General features: G+C 37.1%; 1 long non-coding RNA gene across 1 annotated transcript in view; it reads left to right on the forward strand.

The window, feature by feature from the left end:
• Positions 1 to 23,213, forward strand: part of LOC111927735 (uncharacterized) — a 43,056-nt gene that overhangs the window by 1,851 nt on the left and 17,992 nt on the right. Inside the window, exons 2-5 of the long non-coding RNA XR_015286693.1 lie at positions 803 to 911; positions 9,952 to 10,102; positions 10,296 to 10,340; positions 20,961 to 21,092. This is a non-coding gene — a long non-coding RNA (uncharacterized LOC111927735). The remainder of the gene's footprint in view (positions 1 to 802; positions 912 to 9,951; positions 10,103 to 10,295; positions 10,341 to 20,960; positions 21,093 to 23,213) is intronic.

A 23,213-nucleotide genomic window follows, 5' to 3' on the forward strand; every position in this document is an offset into this window, starting at 1 on the left:
TGGCAATAATAATTGCTGCTTCCTAAAAGATGGTTAGGTAACGTCATTGGATGCAGTTGGAATGATTGAATGTTCTGAACTGTGGATCTTCACTGTAGAAATAGGAATTCATGAAAAGAAAAACAATCATTAAATACAAATGTACTTAAATATTTAAATAACTAAAATGGAACTTGAAACTCTCATTCCAGTCAAAACAAAAGAAAATTAGGGAATTGTCCTGGGTGTCAGGATGAGGGACAAAATGGGTTGTGACAGCCCAATTGTTTACATTTTGAGAGCCAGCACTGTGGAAATGAGCCCTAAAAGGATGAACACGATTTGCTGTACTCAGATTTTAAACCAAATAACAAGCAGGCTTCTACTAGCCATAGAAAGAAAATCCTTCCGTGGCATCCTAAAGCAAGAGGCCCTGCTCTACATGGAGGCCTTGCTGAGGCCTCTCTCAGTGCGCATGGTGTGCCCAGAGACCTGCAGTGGCCAGGGCAAAACCTGTGTTCTCTGCTGGTGGCCAAGGTGCTACATGTGGGGTGATCCATGTAAGGCTGTAAGGAGACCATCTGGAACAGATTACTGAGGAGATGGAGACAGAAGGTAGTGCAGGAGTTGTTTTGTCAGATCCCAGTTTAAGGGAGGAAAGGACTTGGATCGTGGCAGTCTTAAAGGACTGCTTGGTGTGGTGCAAGTCGTTCCTCTTGGTGGGTGCACTTTCACCTCTCCCTGAGTCTGCTGGGTCTGTGCTTTTAGTTGTACCCAACTGAGCCTTTGCTACTGAGCTTAACTAGTTTACTCTTGAACACAGATTTTTCCTGAGCTGTGGTGCTGCCATCACAACTTTTGAGACAGTGAGAACAGCCACAGGAATGGTGAGCACTCTGCTGTTCTCTGACTGTTTGCAGCTCAAGACAGTGGTAGGTATACCAAAGCCTAAAACCAGCAGAATTATTTCTACAAGCAAACATCTCAATTCTCTAACTGCAGGGTTATTTCCATCAATTTATACTGCTTTTACCAGCCCAGTCATGAACATTTTCTCTGCTGTAATGTCTGCATATACTAGATATTACTGCCAGTGTCAGCAGACTCCTACTCACAAATTAAGTTTGCTGTGGGGTCTGTCAGAGGTCTTCTCTACAAGTCCAGAAGAAAAATTAGGTTTCCCCAGTTCTTCAGCTTCCTAATGATTGCACTTTATATATATCATAAAGCCACAGAATTTATAATTCATGCTGGAGGTGTAAGAACACTCACTGTTTCTAGGCGAGGAAAAACTGCTTAAATTATTAAGCAACCTTGGCGCGTGTCATGAAGTGCTGTGTTAGAGGGAAAAGAAACAAAAAGTCCATGTTAAATCATGGAAAACTTGTCTTGGGAATGACATCAGTGTTGTGTTTGTCTGTCTGTCCTTGGTATGAATTTCAAGCTTCAATTTTAATAAATTTATTTGAAATATAAGCTTACTTCCAAATGTCCTAGATTTGGGGACACTAATTTGGGGACAACTGTGCTTCTTCAATGCTTTTTAGCTTTGGATTTTCGCTGATCTTGTCAAAACTTTCTAATACTGCTTTTGTTTTTCCCTTTGTGAACATTTTTCTATTGTTGGAATACTGACTTTTCCTTATACAATTAATATCCAATACATTTTCAATATAATTTCCTACACATCTTACATATTTGTTTTCCACAGATCTGCTAAAATTTGAAAAGCCTTCTTCCTGTTAAAGAGCTTGAAATTGTTTTGAAAGCTTTATTCACGTTCATTACTAACTTAATTTTAATTTAGGTTTCATTGTAAAATCCATTGACAATACTGCTAGGTTATACTACAATACAGATAATATTGCTATAATCGCTAACACAATCAGTTGGAAATATTGCATGTCAGATAATACTGTTAGTTTCTGTATTTTAGCAGGAGTTTGCATGTATTTTAGATTTCATGCTGTGTAGTCATTTTAGTTTTTCTGCACATGCACACAGATACTGCATTTTGATGTTTGATGTTACTGCAAGAATTAACATGAAGTTAGCTGAAGTGGAAAAAAGGAAAAATTAAGTACATGATATATATCTAAACACTGGTTAAATCTTACGAAGATATAGAAAAGAATAGAGTGTAACTCAGCTTGTATGATAGCTTTCAAGAAAGCAAGAAATTTGTGTTTGAGACCTTAATTTTGTTATTTAAGTTCACGTGCACTAAAATAAAAACAAAGCAGATCTAGAACAGAACATGATTCTTAGAGAAAATGTCACTGTACACAGTTACAATCTCAGTTAAGAAAAAAATGGATCAAATGAGACAAATCTAATAGCTTCTTTCTTATGATTAAATTTCATTATGATTAAATTGGTTAATGACACAGATGAAACATAAGAGAATATAAAATAGGTGGCCTGGAATATAAAAACACTGCCAGTATGTCTTGAAAATTATTTATGTCATTCTTTAATTTCATTCTTGTATGTATGAAAAAAAGCTGTTTCTTTCCCTAGAATCTTCAGTGGTCACAACAGTGTTAGGTAGTTTTGAAAGAACTTTAGATACATTATATATGTGTGGGGGTTTTTAAAAGCTCTTTACAGGTATAACAGAGAGCAGAAATAAATTCTTCTCCCCATCTATGGAATATAATTTCATGTCCAATTACCTGTTACTGTGATTTAAGCTTTGGAATGCATGTACAGGTCACATTAATCTGCAAGATTTTGCTTAATAAAAATCTATGTATTGAGGTTGCCACATTTAAGCCTTCAGTGGTAATAAACTGAATTAATTATGTTGTGGTTAGAAACCAGTTCAAATGCTGTTTACAACATAAGAAAGTCAATGCTCCAATATAATGCTATATAGCAAGATGCTTTTACACGATTAGAAAGGTAATACCTGATGTGTCTTGTACGTCTTACAGTAATTGTTGGCAAATATGAATTTTAAATGTCTGCCATCAGGGTTGTTTTATACCTCTATTTGAAAATGTGTATTGAAGAACTACACCACTAATAAATAACTTGATGCAGTACCCAGCAGGATGTTAGAAAAATGTAGATTGAATTGATTAAGTAGACAGCAGAGTGGTTTATGGATTATAAGTAGAGCTTGGTTGTAAATTAACCGATGGCCTGTCTTGCCACATGCAACCAGCAAACAAAGGAATGACCAGGAAGACAATAAATATTTCTTGAGGCCAGTTCAGACCCCAATAGTAGTGTGTTTTTCCACTCCACTGGAAGCATCACTGGATTCATAAGTACTGGATTTGTTAGATCTAGATTATTCACTGTTTTAGGGATGTATTCTTGGCTAGTCAGGCTTATTGCTCTTCACTCTCATTGAGGTCCATGGACATACCTTCCTATGCATTACTCTTTCTTCTTCTTTTCTCACATTGTAATTTTTTTTCAAGTTAGTAAAAGATTTGCCAGGATTTCTAGCAAAGTAGTGACTGCTTGAGCCACAACAGAGTAATGCTTGTCTCATCTCTAAAATTAATTGCTGAGAGTCGTCTGGAAGATAGAGGAAGGCAAGGCTTGAATTGCATTCTTGAAAAATAGCAAGTGGCAAACAGCGAAGGACTAATTTAAGACGACTTAATGGGATGGTAGCAACACGTGGAGATCTAAAACCAATGAGGTATTGACTTTGATGTCTGGGAATGCAAAGAGAAATATCCAATAATGAAACCAAAGCAAAGGTGATATATAGTTCCTGACCAGTAGTCAGCACTCGCCTCTTATTGATCATCTGTGCCTGAGAGACTAAGGTGACCTATTTTTCTTCCCAGTAGCGATACAACATTATGCAGCCCTGACAGTCTATTTGTGGAGAACTATTTGTTACTTTTCAAAGTGTAATTATTGTAATGTAATAGTTTGTTAAAACAATGCTGATTTACAGCCTCTGACTGTTAGTTCAGTAATGCTCATACCTTTAACAACTGACTATAGAATTCATTTAGTCCAGATTATAGTCATTATTCTTCAAGTAAGAAATTTATTTTCAGAGGCAACTGAAACAGTATGGAAAAAAAAATAACATGTCTATCAAGAAATATTTTCTAATAGCACAGAGTTTAAGTACTTTTTGGTAGTTTTCAAAGACAACTTGTCATGTGGCAAATGAATGATAAGGAACCTTTCACTGAAAGGATCTTACTCACTTTTTAATTGGAGTTACTCAAAAACAGGTTGTAGAAAACACTTTAAAATGAACAGCTCAGTCTTGATAGAAGAGACAAAATAGACCATGTGACCTAGGAGAACTTTGCTGAAATTACAATCTAATTTTCCAATATTTCTCTTTTCAATTAATGAGAAAATCCAAAAGTTCCTATTGCAAAAGCAGTTTCAGCATATATTGCATTGCCATTTGCAATGCAAAAAAAAAGCAGTTAACTACTTGCTAAAATATAGTTCTTTTTCATATTTGCCATATTTCCTAGAGAACTTGAGGTTTCCCAGGCCTTTTTAAAAGATACTTTTTAGAATGGCTGATAAATGTAATAAAGTAGATTTTTGTTTTCTCTGCTTCTTTTTTCCTTCTCCTGACTTTAAAAATCTGAAGAAACTGGAGCCAGTCCTTAAAAAAAGAAATGGAAGAAAGTCATGAGAAAATTCAAACAGGAAACTGAGGTTACCGAGCCAGACTTAAAAGATCAGATTTTCTTGTAAGAAAATCTGAAACTGGGGAAGGATTTGAGAGGAGGAATGATGCTAATGAACATATGCAGAATGGTTCTTTAAAACATTACAGCAGAAACACTTGCGAAGAGAAAATTGGGGCATAGCTGACATCTATCCCCAAAATTCACTCAGTCCAGACTCTGCAGAGAACTTTGCTGGTGATGCTGTTGATAGAAGCATCAGAATTCATTCAGAGTCACTGAATCATATGGACAGAGGCTGAGTTTAGGAGCTTTTAGATAGGTTTGTTCTTGAAATGTGGTCACTGGCCCAGATTTTGCTGGAAAATCTGGCTGGCAGTATTGATTCCCTACTCCCTTCTCTTAAAGAAATCACTTCTGTGGGTGATTTCTCACGCTTTTCCCCAAATGTCAATCGATGTGAAACCACCACATTCTGCCTGTACTGCTGCAGTACATGTGTGTGTGTCCTGTACAAATGGCCAACTAAGAAATGCCAGTATCAGGGACTAAATGGGAGCTTCACACAAAATTTTTGGCTAAAGGATTGTAGAGTTGTAATTTATTATTTATTAGTTTTCTTTATTTATTATAATTATTTATTTATTTGCTTGTTTGTTTATTATTATTTTTTTATTATTAAGGCCTTTATATGGCTTATATATATATATATATGGCTTATATTATCCATCAGGATTAATGATGGCAAATCAGGTATTCAATGTGAATAAATCGAGTGCTTTATTTTGATTGTTAAAGATAATGATTTCATACAAATGAAGAGAATAAAGGTAAAATTGCAAAATAGTGAAAAGCAAAAGGACAGAAGGTCAAAAGAACAAAAGGCTGTAATCAGAATTATTAACTGCACAATAAAACTAATATAGTTCATTTTTTACTTAATCAATATTGTCAGAGCTAGCTTATTAAGTAGAGATTTTGATGTTACTGACCCATACTAATGACTGTGGACAAATCTCTTTGCTCAGCCTCAAAAGTTAGCCTTGAGGGGTGTCCCCATCCAAGAGAAGGATCATCACACACCTTAGGGAGGAATGCAAGAAACCCCCACTGTGTAAAAGTGTGACTGGTCTTTTACAGTATAAACTGATTGACTGTCAGTCATACACATCTTTAGATTATGTGTTGCCATGCCTGCTCAGCAAAAGATGCTTTGTTGCTCTAAGAGCTGTTACCAGGTCTTTGGTTTCTTCTGCTCAACACCTGTGACTCTTACTTCCATCTCAGTGCCTGCACATCCCTGCTGTTTGCCTCAATCAGGAAGTACCTTTCTTGGAATTGTGATGTTTGTGATTTGAGATAGTTTATTTTCAAGCTGGTATCAGGACTCTTCAACACGAAACCAGCAGGCCCTCCTTGCTCAATCCATTATTGTTAAATTGTAATTAATAATCATTATCTACAAAGTTCCTGCACAATTCAGCAGCCAAACTACATGTAGCTAAATAGGCTACATGTATTTTAAAATTGAGCTGTACTGTCTTCAATCCAAATTGTGTATTCTGGATGTTTAATGGTGCTCTGCAGCCATTCAGACTTGCTTTTTCACATTTCCTGCTGCCAAAATGACTTACACTGCCTGTAGCTGTGGAGTAGTGAAAAAAAGTGTGTGTTCCCATACCAGTGGAGGCCATTATACCCACCTTAAATCCATCAATAGCTCTGGCAGTTTATGTGGCACAAGTGACTGGAAAAGGACTGTCCCTTCTGGCATGTTTTTACTTTAAGAAAGAAGCCATGTCATCTCACGGTTACATTGTCTTACAGATGGTGACATTTTGAGTCACAGTGGGATTTTTCCTGTCCGGTTGTAATTTCTTCCTTCTCATCTTCAAAGTGTTCTTTTAGGTGTTGGGATTTCCCTGGCCTGGTTGGACAGGGCTTTGAACAATCTGGTCTAGAGGAAGGTGTCCCTGCCCCCAGCATGGAACAATATGATCTTTAAGGGCTCTTTCAACCCAAACCATTCTATGACTTCATAAAGGAAAGTGAAGTGTATGAATCTCAAGGATTTGTGTTTCTCTTCTAGATTGTTTGCTTGTAGGTCACGCTGAACTATTTTGTTTTGTTTTGTCCAAAATAATATTGGTCTAAGGAAATATAAAGTTCAGATTGTAACTTTAAATCCACATTTTAAAAAATTTTATACCTCCTTTCTGTGTGGGTTGATACTCTTTTTCTCACTTAGCTGAAAGCTGTCTTTTGAATTCTGATCTCCTACCTCACAGTCTCACTACATACAAATCATTACATGTCCAGACATATCACAAATATTAATTGGTTTATCATCAAATTGCCTTTATGATATTGGAAAATATTTCTTATTTCAGTCTCTCTGATTCTCTATTGAGGCTGGATTGTTTTCAGTACTTCTGAGTGGAAAAAAGCAAACAGTTTTTAGGAGTTTAGAACATGGAAGAGGGGCAAGTCTGAAAAACATAGTTGTACTTTTGTTGGTGCTACATCCACTCTGGTGGAACTGCAGCAAAGCAATTGTAAATATGAGTCATTTCCCTCTGTCAAGGAAAGAAAAAGTCCAGATGGTCTGTCAGACTGCTGGAACTTCCAGCCTCCCAGAAATGACTTCTCCAGCACCTGAAGCAGGAGGGAGGGCTCACTGGATCCTTCTGGCATCTTGCCTACATTGCTTTGCACATTAAAGTGCAAAGACTGAGGTGTCTGAGACTGACTTTCTTTGCACCATGTACCCTGATATCACTATTTTAGGCTTTGTGGCTTGATAGAGAGAGGGAGAAAATGCAGGATTTTTTAGCTTTGCAGCTTGCTAGAGATAGGGGGAAAAAAAAAGCATTGAAAGCAACTTTTAAGACTTGCACGTTTGGCATATACAGTATGCATTTTTTATTTTTCCTTTTTGAAGTGCCCGTAAGTAGGTGGGTACTTGGAAAATAGGACAGCATGTTGAGAATGACTGTTAATATTCAACATGCTTTATATCCAATAGCTTTGCATATATTTGTATATTAAAAATTACTTTTTTGGCCATCTATTTTATAGAACTCTTGTGGTATATTAACATAATCAGTTTTTCTTAACTTCAGCTTGGAAACCCTTTATTGTAAAATAATATCCTTCCATTTTGATAAACTTATTTTTCTTACATTTTCTGTCCCTCTATGTACTCTATGGATAAATTACCACTTAGCCAAGAAGTGGCCTGATCATTTCTAAAAGCCCAATAGAAGAGAGGGAGAGATGTTCAGTGAGTAATGCTTTTGCACATTTCGCCTCTTGTAGCAAAAAGAACCCAGTGGAACCTGGCATTTTTGAGAGCTAAAAAGCTCTGTGTAGCACTGTTCCATTTTGGAGGGTACATAGTAACATCTTACACTTTTTTATTGGAAAATAAAAGCGAGATAATTTTCTGTCTGAATATATAATGTATGAATGACTGCTTTTGAGACACTGATACATAAATTATAGATAGCCTTTCAGATTCTGCACTATGTATTATTAATTAAAAACTGAAGATCTTCATCTACACCCTGATATCTAGGCCACTGGAGAACATATTTTGGTGTCGGGGACTATATAACCCAGGCAGAATGCAATAAAATGCTGCCATTTTGTTGTTTATGCATTTAGTAGCATTTTGGTACACAAAATGGCCAGAACCTTCTCTTATTAGAGTGGACAGCAGGTGCTGTGCCTTATGAAGAGGAGGTGCAAACAAGCCTGAAGGTGATGTTTTATTTTCCTTTGCACACACAAAAAATTATATGAAGAAATATTTGTTTCATGCTTAGCCTAAATTATGTGATTTCCCACATGACACAGCTTGCACTAGGAAATCTGTCTTTCTGTCCTTTATTATGTTTTCCCAAATCTCTCTTTGCAATAGATTGCAATGTTATTTGATGCATGTTCTAGTTGCCTGTTAGAGTAATTCTGAATTACAGATTTAGAGGGCAGCTGATGAAAATGCTCAAAATTGCGTGATATTCTTAATAGCTAAGCTTCTAAAATAAAATCGAAGAGATACATAACAAAGCACATCATCTCAGCAGGCTATAGTTAGCATCAATTCCTTTTAAGTTAAAGTGGAAACAGCCTATCTTACCCTGTTGATATGTTGACTAGTGATGGTAGACTCACACTGAAGAGTGAACATGGAGAATGTTCATTGCTTGTTTCTGTAATCTGAGGATGTGCTAAAGACTTGAATTTGAGCAAATAGCCTCTGTTGTGTAAGGAAAACTTGAATAAAAGCTAGTATCTGGCATATGCCTATAATCACAAATTTAACAGCAATCAGAATATGTCTGCCCAATTCCGTACTTTATTTTTTAACCAGTTCTACATGGAGAACTACAGATGGTTTTGTGTTTGTTTACATTCTGTGAATCAGTTGTAACTGCTACTGTAATACATGTTCATATAGCTTTTCATTTTTACTGACAGAACACTTCATGCTGGGACTGTTGCACAGCTGGGCTATAAATCTCATACAAAAGTCAGGCAATACAAATGAAGATAAATGCAAGACACAAACTCCTGACTAGAATGAGAGCTTTATTCATCCTATAGCTTATGCACTGGGAACAGAGAAATCATTCTCTGATGAACAGACCAGCTTTAGAACATGTACAGATCTGAGATGTTTATTGTCTCACACACCAGATCTTGTACATCTTCCTTAAGCAAAATTTCCAAAGATCCAGGGAAATTATCACATCAAGATTCAACTTCCTGATGTGCATACATGATAAGTTAGAATAAAAATTGATGTCTAATTATTACTTACCTCAGGCAGCAAGAATAACAACCATTTATTTTCTTTTAGTGATAAGAAGGTAAAATAGGTGCCATCTGGTGATGAGCCAAATTATTTTCCCCACACTGAATATTCCTGTGCTTGGAAGTAGCTGCCTTATTAACGCCTTCCTTAAATGCAGACAGCTTGTTTATGAATCAGAGCTCAGCTACCAAACAGCCCTCATGTTAATATTTGAATGAGCTCTTTTCTGATGAATAATCTCCCTGCATTTCATTGCTGACTAAATGAAAATGGAAGGAAGGAGCTGGGGGTGAAAACTTGTGCGATTCTCTTGGACTGTAGTGGGGTAGCTGCTGTAATTTATAGGTTTCTTAGCTTCATTTTCCTCAGAGAAGGAGCTGATTCAGCACTGTGTGTTGTGGTTTATGCTGATGGCAGGCTGCCCTTGCAGTCAGCACAATCAGAACAATGTGATCACCCTGTAATGCTGCTCGGATGGACTTTTAACTTTGACCCACAACAGACCCACATTTGATTGTTTTTCAGGAGGACCCCAACCAGGCAAAGCCTGAGGGATTTCCAAAGCTTCCAAAGATGAAGCACCACAGTTGTCTCCATCCCACGCTACTCTTCTCCCCTCTGCCTTCTTTACTCCTTCTTAACTGCTGCCTCCTTCTGATGTCTTTTAGAGAAACTGGTAAGTCATGGCTGCCAGGGTTGACATACCCCGATCATGGCAGGGCATTGCTGTGTGCGGGTCAGAGCAAGCTGTGGCGCACCAGGGCATAAATGTATGACCAGCTCAGGGAAGAGGGCAGGGGCTGTGTTCGAGTGAAAAAAGATGTGGCACTGTAGGGCAAAGGAAACATCTGAGCTTTTTCTGTTTCTAGATTCTGGGAAGCCCATGTTGCCAGAAGATGTCCTTGTCATACCCTGTGAGTAACCCTCAGAGGCACAGTGATTCACAGCTACCCCTCTGAGTCATAGGTCAGCAAAGTGACTTTCATTACATACTTCTCATGCAGCTTCTAACTAGAGTGGCATCAAGGTCAAAAATTATGCAGATCTGAAAACTAATGGAAACACATCTGAAGTTACAGTACTTAGAAATAAAAACTTTAGAAATGACATTGAATCCAGGATACTGAACTTAGGACAAGACTTTAGATCTAGACAATGGATGGTATTGGTCAATCCTATTTCAAAATTCTGATGTTAACTACTGTCAGAGACAATATTCTGGACTGGATATACAAAAGCCAAATACAGGCTTATGGTACCTTTCCCTCTTGCTTTTCTGTGCTTCAGGAGACAATAGATGTTCATTTTCCTCCATCAGTAACACATCTCACCTTCTGTTGGGATTTTAAGAGAGATGGGACCACTGAGAGACATCTTAAAGCATGATTTATTATTCTTCTACAGTCTCATGAAGGTGTGAGAACATCTTCACTGTATTCACCAGGTGTTCGTGGTCAGTGGTCACAAGACCACAGGTTACAAAGTCTTTTAAAAGTTAATTAACCATAAACTACTGCCACAAAACAATGTTTCTACTTTCACACCAATAGTTAATTATTTTTGCTTATATGTTTTTACCGCAAGGCGGACTTTCTTAACCAATCATATAATGACACACAAAACTATTTGCTACATTTTAAAACTTCTTATTACCTTTATTACTACTTCTATATCTTAACTTTAAAACCTTAAAACTTTCCACTACCTAGCTTAATGTTTTTCTGTCTAAACAACAAACTGTCATTCATGCCCATGGTTTCTAAATCCTTATGGATTTAAAGGCAGAAGCCTTTTCCAAGGTCTCAGGTCAAACCCTGTATTCATTTCTGTGTTTGGAATTCCCACACCTTCTTTTATCAGCTCCTACATACACAAGCGTATACATGTACGTATAATCTTTTAGTGAAGCCATATTTCTCACCCACCTATCCTATAAGTAATTTATGCTATTTTCTGTCACATGTGCAGTTTTATGGCGCATGTGCAGATACAAAATCAAAGGACTCAGGCAACGCTGACTTTCCTGTCATATTCCCTTGCTCCAGAATAAATTGTGCTGGTCTTTCTTTTAGCATGGAGCAGTTCTGTTAGCCTTGCCTTTTAAATATACTGTTTTAAAACAGGTTTTTTTGGAAGTAACTATTATGGCAGCAGGATGCTGAGTGGTGTGTGGGCTGTGTGAAAGTGGCTCAGGGATGTGAAACTCCTGCATCATGGCTCGTAGGGATTATTGGACACCAAGTAAGTAATGCAATAAAAGCTACACAATGAAAACAGTCAGTTGCTGACATTTATGATAGAGAAAAATAACAATTGTTCCTCTGAGCCCTTTCACCCATTATGCTTGTGCAGAATGTGGAAGATGAGACACAGTGCTCGGCAACTGTATGCAATATTGTGTATTGGAAATCCTCAAAGCCAGGATTTTATCACCAGAATTAGAATTATGGTGCATACTGAGGAGCCATTTAGTCATATGTTTTTTGGCTGTGGTTGTGGCCAGTGCTGTTTTAAGAGAGAGAATAGTAATTATTGTTGAGATAGACAGTGTAGGTGGAAGCTATGGTGCAATGTCTTTTTCCTGGTGTTTGACTGAAGCAACTAGAAATTAAAGATTTAGCTTAAAAAGCTAGGCAACAGTGAGCTTAAAAACAATAGCATGCTTGTATTCCAGACAGCTGTTCTTTCTGGAATTTTGCTTTATTAATCATTCATTTCTCTACTTTTTCTTTTCTGTACTTTCTCTTTTCTCTACTTTTGAAACCTATGTGGTTAACCTAGTCCACTGAAATACGTATTCAGAAGGATGAAAAATTAAATTTCAGAATATAAAAATATATGTTTATGTATGTATGTATTAAAAAAAATGATTACCCACATGCATGTATACATATACATATATTTATTTATATACACTTTTAAAAAATATTTTTGAAACAATCGTGTAGGATAAATGGTGTTTATAGAATAATAGTTTCAGTGGCAGACAATTATTATGCTTTAATTGCTATGCTGTTAGTGAATATCTTAGTGTATTTCTTGCAATCTAAACTCACATCACACCACATGTCTTATCTATTTTGTATCTGAACCACTCATGTTTGGACAATACCTGGAAAGTGTTGTAGACCCTTGTAACAGATTATTTTTCTCCTATATCTTTGATTAAATAGAATCAGGGCTCAAAACTGAAATACGTTAGAGTTGTTTTGGTGTTTGAACTGAGCCCTTCTAAGTAGCTTTATGTATTTATTTTGTTTCTCATATATTGTCAACACCATATACAAAGATTTTATGTATATCTATGGATACTACATAGATGTGCTGTATATATATATGCACACAGGATGTTTTGTTACACAAAACGATTTTGTGGACCACTTCTGTTTATCCTCTAAAAATTGAAGAGGAAAATAATTTTGGGTTAGGCAGTTAGAATTATGCATATGGTAGACAATTATGTTTAAGTAGAGATCTAAAAATTAGAAAATATGAATGCTATAAATATTTGCCGTATTTTTAAATCAATAGGCGTAGCTCTCCTTCCTACATCCAAAGCTGTTACTTTGTACTTGGAAAGAAAAGTGATACCTTTATGAAGCACACACATGTATCTCCTTTGCTGAGTTAGCTCCTTACTCAGTGAAGATCATATTCTGCCCCCTTTCCATTTCAGTTAAGCTGTAGGGGAAAATCCTTTATTTTTTAAGTACAGCAGGTAGTTCTCATTTTTAGTATGTGGTAATAGGTCCCAGCAAGCATTTCTATCAACAAAGCATTTCATCATTTCATCTAAGTCAGACATTCTTGTATCAATATTAAAAATACATGCAAATACAATTTGATATCAAAACATACCAGTACACTGAAATACTTAGGTCACAAGTGGTGTGAAAGTTTAAACTTGAAAACTCCCTCAGACTCAGAGTTCCAAACTCCAACTTGAGTCCTGAGTGATCAGTACAATTTGTAATATGCAACTAGTGCAAGTCTTGGGAGATAAGCTGATCATTTAAACATGGTAGGAAACAAAAATTTTAAATTTAAGCTCAAAGCTGTTATTGCCATTTTTTCCTGTTTGTATTTTTCTGCTCTTTATTTTAATTTTTTTTTTAAATATTTAAATATTATTTTTTACAATATTTTAAATTAATATAATTTTTATTTTTTATTTTCTTTTATTTAAATAGGTTGATGGCTGTAGCAAGGCAGGCAGGCACAGAGCATCACTTATGTTGTATGTTAGGTGGGACACAGTGACACAACATTTCCGTGTTTTAGTGCAAGGGAGAGAACAGAAGGACCCTGTAAAATACACTAAATGTGTAAAGAAGCAACACCTGGGTGAAGAGATATGAACATCTCACTGTAAAGTGGACATGATGTTAGATCTCAAACAGACAGGCTTGTGTTCACATGGCTTGGGGCCCTTAAAATACCTCCTTTACTGCCTTCAAAGTTCTTTTATTACTTGGGTTAGGGAAGTAAGAACTGAAGGTGTCACTGACTTGTCTGAGTCAAGTCTTTTGAGCTGAGCCATATAAGGTCTTTCAATGCAGCAACTTAAATGCTCAGCAAAAAGCATTCTTTGTTTTCTACAAAGTGTTTTAGTAAAGTGACCTATTGAAATGTCCAACAGAAGAATCAGAAAAAATATAATAAATCCTCTGTGTGGTGTTTGCTACCCCTCAGAGTCTCTGAGCCATGAATTGCTTTGGGTAAAACACGTCAGTACAGCACTATCACCTCCAATAACGAAAAATGGAAATCATCAGAAAATCAGAGTGGAGAGGAAGCCCACAGCTTGTGCCTGGACCAGAAGAATCACACAAAACTCAAAGTATACAAGACCTGTTTGAGTCTTTCTAGTTCCTTTTTTCTCCAATCCTGGATGCTCTTAGTGATAAGTCAGAACTGCACCATACAAAAGCTTCCGTTTCTTGAGAAGTGAGAACTACGATTCTCCTGGATTTTACAGACTGCAATATTTGACCCATAAAAAAGATTATTGAATACTGTGAATATTTTCCAGCAATTAAACTGAGGTTGTTCTAGTCATGACACAAGGGATGTTCTGTGGTCAAGATGGGACATTATTGGACCATTTTTTTTAAATTGAAGCTTCTTAGCTCTCATTCTGTCAGTCTTTGATGTTGTAGCTGGTGGGAAATGGAAGAATTATGTTTGAAATTATAGTTTCCCAACAGATTGAAACTTTTAATTTGAAAACTGGCCCAATCATAATGATTATTTCTTCAGAGGGGGGAGGCCTTTTAACTTTTTACAGCCTGTAGCAATTTTTCCAATTATCTGGGGCATTTATAGCATAGGATGACATTGGGAAAGATGCATAAAGGTCTTGAGGAATTACAGAGTAAGCAAACACATTTTATGGCAGCCTAGGAGTAGCTGGAGTCAAGGGTGAGTGAGGATACTTGACTGTAGGATAGCTCTTTTGTTCCCACTAATTGTCAGACTCAAGGCATTCATCTTTTGACTTTTTCCATACATCCAACAGTTACTGGGATGAGAAGCACTCATAGCCTGGATGCAGGCCCCTAATGAGCTTAGCTGCCCTCTGGCATGCAAGGAGGGAATACATGGCCATCTATTCATCCTGCTCTGTCACAGTCAGTAAGAATGGTTGTGTGGGCTGTCTAGTCACAACTCAAGAAGGCTACAGGCCTCTCTCTCATCAGGTGTTAGAGGCCACCAGTAGTTTTACTGGTGGGTGTTGTGTCATGTCAATTCAATCATGAATTGTTGAATTCAATTTTCTTGAATTCAAGATGCCGACATCTCACATCCACATTGTCCTCTCTGTTTCCTCTTTTCCCATTGCACATAGTTTCCAGTCAGTGGCCTTCTGCCGTCATTTCCCTTCCATCCTTCATCTCTTGCCCCCTTTTGTCACTTCCCTTTTGATGTTTCTTCATTCCTGTGTTCTGCAGGAAAATACACAGTTACCATCATAACAACCATCAATACTATTAGAGAGATGTTTCTTTGATCTTTTTCCAATAAAGTCATCACAGGAAATTTCTAATTTGTTGTGAAAGAGCGCTTCATAAATCTTACCGCTTTCATAAACATCAATCTGGCATTTCACAAGGCTGCTTGAAAAGAAATTACTTAATGCTACGCTTATTCTTAAATTACTAATTTAGAATGCTATGACTGTAAATGCAAGGTATTCAAAGGACAAATCTTCTTCAAAAAAGAAGATCCACTCATCAGTGAATGGTGGAAGTTGAGAATGTATTATTAAGCTGTGTTCAGTTTTCATATTTTTAAAATAATTAAAAGTACTTTTTTCTTTCATAAAGACATTTTTGAAGCAATATCAATTATTTGGAGAATTACAAGTATAGAATCTCTTTGCTTTTTATTCATTCTACCCATATTGTGCCTATAAAAAGTGAGAGAATTTATTTTCTGAATTCTCTGCAAGTGAAAGCAAATTAGGCCCTATACAGATAGAATAGAAAGAGAAATGTGATGGAATTAGAACTATAAATGATTATTTTCCTGTTTTACATTTCATATAATATATATATGTATGTTTATATATATTTTATATATACAAATTTTATATAAAGTTGAAATAGTTACTTGTTTATTATTTCCTTTTCTATGTGATTGCTGCAACTATTTTCACTGCCTTCATTCACTTTGAACAGCTTCCTATCTTTTCCACATGGAAGCATAAAAATAATGCTCCACGAAGCCTGGGTTCTATGTGAAAGGTTTCAGTGGAACCTGGGAAGACTTCAGCTGTCCCCTTCAGGATCTGCTGGAACAACTCAGCCTGTTCTCCTTTTGTCGCTCTCCCTGTGCCTGTGCAGTCTGTGAAGTCGTGCAGGCTCCCTCTGGTGGCCCACGGCCACTGGCCAGGCGAGAAATCGCGTCGGCAATAGGGAGGTAGAACACAGGAATTTGATAGAGCAGGTGGTTCCTAGATTTGGCTTTTTTTTTATTTGTGGGGGCTGTCGTTAACAAGCAAAATTTATATAAGCATATAAATACAAAAAATATTACATATAATTGAACATAAATATAATAAATATAAATTTGTTGTGATAGTCTAACAGTCTCTAAGTGAAGACTCTTATTTTGTTTAAAAATATTTTGATATCTTAGTTGTAACCCAGCAAACCAAGCATGGTTACTTCCTTCCAAAGTTTTCAAGACCAATAAAGTTCATTTTAGCTGTTTTTATCATCAGGCACTTACATGAGGGCTGAAAAGGAAACAACCATCTTCCTACTGATTTACATTTACATTGCTGGTGCTGTCCACATTTCTTTTACATCTGCCTTTATGCTTTGCAGAGCTGGAAAGTTTAGTGAGTTTAGTCGTTTAGATTCCATATCAGCATATTTGAGAGTTTGTCCTTTGCTTTGAATGGTGGCTGTGTGGACCACACACAACCCTTTTTCTTCTTTCCTGTTTGGGGTAGACTGTGAGTGGGATCCAGGATGAGCCCTCATTTGTCCAGTTTGCAGTACAGATAAGATATGATTAATAAAGCATGGCATGGTAATATTGACCAGAATAAAGCTCTCAGAGCATCTTGAATGCTTTCATTTCTACAGGACATTGTTCTAACATTTTGTTCTTTGTACATTTTTTCTTGTGTTATGTAAGCAGAGTTCAAAGTCTGAATCTAAATTATGAACCACTTCTTTGTGTTTTTAGGCTAATTCAGTGTCTATTAACATCAGTGGTCTTCATCAAAAGTAAACCATTCTCTTATGTAACATATTCAAAACAGAAAATAACACCTCTATTCATGTTTTTAGAACTACAAAATATGTTATTATTTTTCCTACAGTGATTTACTTTTACTCTTTGTATCTGGTAGTGTAAAAGTCAATGTTTCAGACCCTCTACCATACTAGAGTGTATCAGCAGACATTTTGTTAATAACTATAAATGCTATATTGGCAATCATAGAAGAAAGAAAATTCAGTCTTAAGATCAAGAAGTACATGTCATTCCAAAAAAATATGTCAGGAGTCCAAGGTACAAGAAAAGCAATTTAACCTAGTGAAAGGTATTTTGTAGTGGGTTTTTTATTGCTAGTTTTTTAATTTCCCTAAAAATGATGATGTTAGTCCATGTCCTACTAAGCACAGACTGGTGCTGCATTTCCTGTAGCTGGCACAGCCCGTGGAACAAGTCTGTAGCAGAGCGCTTCTGGGAGAGGATGCTCAGCCTGCCCAGGGTGGGAGATGAGGGGAGCAGACTCAAGGGCATGACAGAACTGTCAGGAGACACCTGCACTCAGGCACTGCAAACCACACTTGAGCACTGCTCTGGCTACAGCTCTTTCAGAGCAGCACAAAATGCATGACTTTTGCCCATATTCAGTGGAATTCACCCCAGTGGTTGCCTGCCAACCAGGATCAGCAACCCGGAGCCTACAAGTTGGCACAGCACTTCATGGAGTGACTGTGCTTTTGTGAGTGTGAGGACAACTCATCTACCTTTGCCATTATAACCATCCTTTCCTCCTGTCACTGTCATCTAGAAAAGCAAAAGCAAACGAACAAACAAATACAAAACCCCCTCACCATAGCAAACAGCAATTGCCTCTTTTCACAATTATGTTGTATAGGGCATCCACTGTAAATTGGTTATTTTGTATCACAAGTGATCTGAAAGCACATTTTACTTTGGTGTACACTGGCACGACTTCAGAGAGCTCATCGGTGAAATGACAGCAAAATTCTGATTGTGGTGAATCCACCAGCTATGAATAGACTATAAACCAGACTGAACAGTCCTGAGGTTTTCGTGAAACATTCTTTAGAAGAAATTCTAGGGGGGAAATAACAAAACTGAAAGAGTATACATGACAGTCTATGTACTGCAGTGTTTCTGTAATGTGTCTAGGTTTGTTTTATGAGAATTTTGCTTTGCTCCTAAACTCTATTTTTAATGAAGCACAAAGAATCATAAAAGTAAACTTAGAACTATAGTGCTTTTTAAATTCTTGATTAATACTTAAGCATGGGCAATAATTCTGATGTACAAGGATGAATTCTGAACATTGCCAAAGCTTTTACTGTATGTTACAAGAAAAATTTTGTTTTCCAAGCATGGTAGATATCTGGTTGGTTCCTGGACTATTTTGGGAAAATGACTGTATGAAGCCATTAAGTCCCAATGAGTTTAAAATAAAGGTAAATATTTAATCTCCTCCTTTCATTAAAACAAAGGAGACAGCAGCTTTGTGTGGCAAAGGATCATCTTCCATGGTGTCCATCAACATGTTTCTATAATCACATGAAATCTGATCCGCATATCTAAATAATTCAGATGATTTCCACCAATTTCAGCAGCTTCAGGACAGGCCCCAAACCTCCTGGTTAAAACTTACTTTTTCACAATAATGGAGTTCTCCTGGCACTTAAAAGTCTGCTGGGATTAGTAAAATATAACATATTTACTTCTATATTCAAAATGTTTAAAGAAACAGAGTGAACTCCAGAAAACCATCAGCCAGGGCCCACCTGAGCTTTTGTTTTTAACTCCTAGGTCCACAAAAATCTCATAAAGTAATGAGCTGGCTTGCCATAACCTGTAAGAATCTGAATATGGTCTACAGATCTTAATCAATTAAAAAAGAAACATTTCCAATACATCTTATAGTCTCTTCCACATGCTGGCAGAGGAAGAGAAATCTCTTTGAAGGACTATATCTAATTCATACTTTTGTGAGGGTTTATGAGACTGAATGCTATCAGTTCCAGCTCTGCTAGGTGCAGTAACTTAATTTACTACTTTTGTAACACAAATCAAATTCAAATCAGAGTCCTGGTAGAGTGGGCATATCTTCTTTGATAATCTAATATGAAAGTAATTTTCAGTGGAGATTAAAAAAAACCAAAACTGTATGTGATTTATACAGAAGGAAAACTCTTATCTATACTACGTTGAAACCTTTCTTAAGAAAACCCTGTGTGTGGCTGTAGTTCTTCATTCTTTGAACAGTGATGTATAAAGAAGAAAGCAGGGGAAGTCACATCAAAACTGCCAGGAACAGCAGGAGCACTGAGACAATTTTGAAGCTAGTTCCATACACTCACTTCTTTTTTAATTGCTTTGATCTTTTGAAAAGTCCATGTTATGCACTGAAAATCTGGAAGACAAAGCACCCTTAGCATGAATTTATCAGCTGTAGGAGAGCTGATCAGCACTGATGTGTGTGTGTATATACTTTATTAATGGAAGACCATAAAAAGGTGAAAGTAAATATACTTCTATTAGAAAGTTAGACTTTTTGTTTAATGCTGAATTATGAAAAATTATTTTCCTGACTGTAATGTTGTGATTGGCTAGGAATGTGTTTTTTTATGAGATAGAAGAACAGGGACAAGAAGGGGATATAAATGCTAGTGTGTGCTTCTCCAATAGTATTTTCCCAGCAGCATAGCAGCACCAGTTGGTTGCTGTAACTGGCACAGGGAGAAGCACTTCTGATTCCTGCATGGCCTCTGGAGTGGCATGGGAAAGAGAACGCTTGGTTAAGCAGCAGGCTGAGAGTATTTCTGAGACTTGCTGTGTGGCAGCTCCAGACTTACATGATGTACCAAAAATAATTGCTGTCAGAGTGTTTTACTGCTTGTTTGCTTTGCCCTCTACTATATCCTTGACTGAATTAACATTGTATGACAGGAAGGAAAAGGTGCTGCCTAACAGGTAGAGCACTGTTTATTAAAGGGAAAGGAGAGGCAGACGTGGGTTCTTGTCCTTCTACCCAGAATTCTGTATTGTGTCATGAAGGTTTAATAGGAAACTGTAGAATGGGCCATTTGAGTGGGGTCTGGGCCTGTAACTGCTGCAGGATTGTGTTTGCTCTGTAGTCTCTTTCTCTTGCTTTATTTTGAAGATGAGAGGCCATGCAGAAAGCAGTCAGCTATCAGTAGTGTAGTGATCAGCTCATTCTTAGGAGAGGGGAGCATCTGACAAGCTTTCCAGGTGTTCAAGAATGTAGGAGACCACCACCAAATTTCCAACACACAATGGGACCAAGGTGTGAGGGAAGGCTGAAAAAGTATATACCATGTATTTTATGAATGATGTGCCCTAGGAGTGTATTCTTTTAAGCAATGTACCTGCAGTAATGCTCATTAAAGACAGAAGTTTGAGCAGAAATATCAGGCAGATAATAATTTGCCATGATTTGTGGTGGTAGCCTTACAGTGCACAACTTACAGAAATGCATAATTACAATCAAAAACCTTTTTCTGCACTGCACAGGTCTGAAGGCATTCTTGCATCACCTGAAAAAGCATTGCTTTCAAATGCCAAGCACTGACTGAAAGAATATAACCATTCAACATATTTTTAGGTCATTGTAGGGACCTATAAATCACAGTAGATAGGTCATGTGGAATTCTTGCTGGAATCACAACCTTTCCACTTCATATAAATCCTCCAACCACATGGTTCCTGGCCAAAATCAGAGAACACATGAGCCAGGCTTAACAAGCAAAAGTTATGAGGGATCCTATTTCTTTCTTTAGGGAATAAATGAATAAGCCAAGAAAACAACTCAGCAGGTCGCAGGAGAGCAGAACCTGGAGGAGTTACCACCTGTCAGCAGATATCTTGGCTCACAGTTAGAAGTTGTAGTGTATGTGCAAGATCAGCATTTGGTAAGTTAGCCAGAAGACCACCTCATTCTCTGTCAGCAGCTGGATCACTGATTTAGCACAAGTAATTTATCAAGAGTACTTTAAGAAAACACTTAGAGGAGCATTAGATCAGGAGAGAAAAAAGAAAAAAAACAAGGTAAAATGGAGGTGTTGTGTAGCTTTTAGGCAAGATGCTAAGAGGGTGTTATCCTGCAAGGGGTGGTCTATGGAGCATGCTCACCTTGCAGGCCAAAAAAATTGCACAGAAAATTATCCCACAGGGAGCAGATGGTTTCCTCCAGAGAACAAATGAGAAGATAAGGACAAAACAGAGTTTCTAAAGAGATACAAAAGAATTCTCTAATGAAGAAATAAAACCAAAGATCTGACATTTCATGTGGGTGTATAAATCTTTAGGACTGCTCACAGCTTAAGCAATAGACAGCAACATGAGCTAGCAAGAAAAATAAGCCTTTTTCTAAAAAGGATGCCTTCCTGGATGCGCTCAACCACCTCATGAATGTGGGAGCACTAAGAGGAAATATTGCCAGCTAGTATTGCTGAGGCCTCCCATGTGCAAGGAAGGGGTTTGTAAGCCTGAGTATCTAAGTGTTGTCTTGCAGTGGCAGCTTTTTCTTATCTCTTCTCCATGGGCTCATGCTGGGAATGTTTTAGAGAAAGGAATGAGGTGTTTTATTGGCTCGAGTTTTTGGAATGCTTTAGAGGTTTTTGCTGTGGAATCCAAGCCCTGGCAAAGAGTTCTGTGTCAAGCTATGCTGAAGAGGTGATGATGCAAAGTGGAATGTGGACTGTACAGAAGGTTGGGGAGAAGTGCCATTTTCCTGCAAGATGAAGTATGGGAGAGTACCACCCCTGCCTCAGTGAGACACGAAATGAAAGTCTAGCCCCCATGGCTGTCACGAAGGTGTTCCTACAAGTCTCCCAAGCACATAAATGAAGAACAGCCCCTAAGTAAGGCACAACTTTGTGAAAGGTTGTGACAGGTTATAACAGAATAATCACATTCACTACAGTTAGACATTCAGTATAATTCTTTGGTCAGAGTTAGTGATTACAATTCCAGGTTTGTGAAGATAATTAAAACTGCAGCCTAGCTAGGTCTTGGTTGCTTTGTCTTCTTGCTCTGTTTGGCAAAATGAAATTTGCAAGATTAATTTGCCTCAAACATGCTAAATGTGCTTTGTTTTTTTGCACAGCTGGGCAGTTCCCGAATGGCTGAAGGCACTGAGCCCTCACTGCAGCACACACAAAATGTAAAGAGACAGCTGGGTAACAGGAAGCCCATTAGGCCTTGTTGCTATGTTCTCTCCATGCACTGCAGTCATCCTAAGTACAAACCTTTGATAATGTTAGAGGGGCCAACATACAATGCCAAATTTCATTTCAGAAGGAACAGAAAGGAATCGTTCCTGATATATAATTTGAAATATCTTGGTTAATTTTTCAAAAAAAGGAATAAGACTAATAAGTAAGGCTAAATTGAACTAGAACGGACTTTTTTTTCTTTGTTCCTTTATTAAAGAAGAACAATTAAAAAGCATCCTTTCTGCAAATGAGTAAAATTATATTGTAATTTACATTCATTATTAAGCTCATGCCAACTGGTATAATAACAAACTTCATAAAGTAGTCCTTTTGGAATTGTGTCACTGTTTTAATTACCAAACTCATCATGCATTTTGGTCATTTGTGTCTGTATTATATATCAGGAAAAATGGGCTTCATCTGAAATTGCATAACTGGTGATTGTTATCTATAATTATTTGTAGTGAAAACAACTAGTGGGCAGTTCCATTCTGTTATTACTGTAAATCAAATTATTTCAGCTTGCACTCCTCTTGTTCTTGATCTCTGTATTTGGGATGAATTTGTTGTGCTTTTTTTCCAGAATAATTTCCAAAATATATGTTTGGGGCAGGGCATGAAGTGATAATCCAACTATTTATAATAACAAAGAAGTAATGGTGTTAAACCTAACAGAGAAATTCATGAGAATAAATTGCAGTTTGAAAAAATCAGGACAACAATTCTTAAGCATGTTTTTAGAAGTCTTCATTCACTTCTACATGATTATAAATACACTGTATTCTGATGTTGTAATGTTTTTTGACAGAAGGTCTT

Source organism: Cyanistes caeruleus, chromosome 5 (assembly GCF_971803275.1).
Source record: "Cyanistes caeruleus chromosome 5, bCyaCae1.hap1.1, whole genome shotgun sequence".
Classification (NCBI taxonomy): domain Eukaryota; kingdom Metazoa; phylum Chordata; class Aves; order Passeriformes; family Paridae; genus Cyanistes; species Cyanistes caeruleus.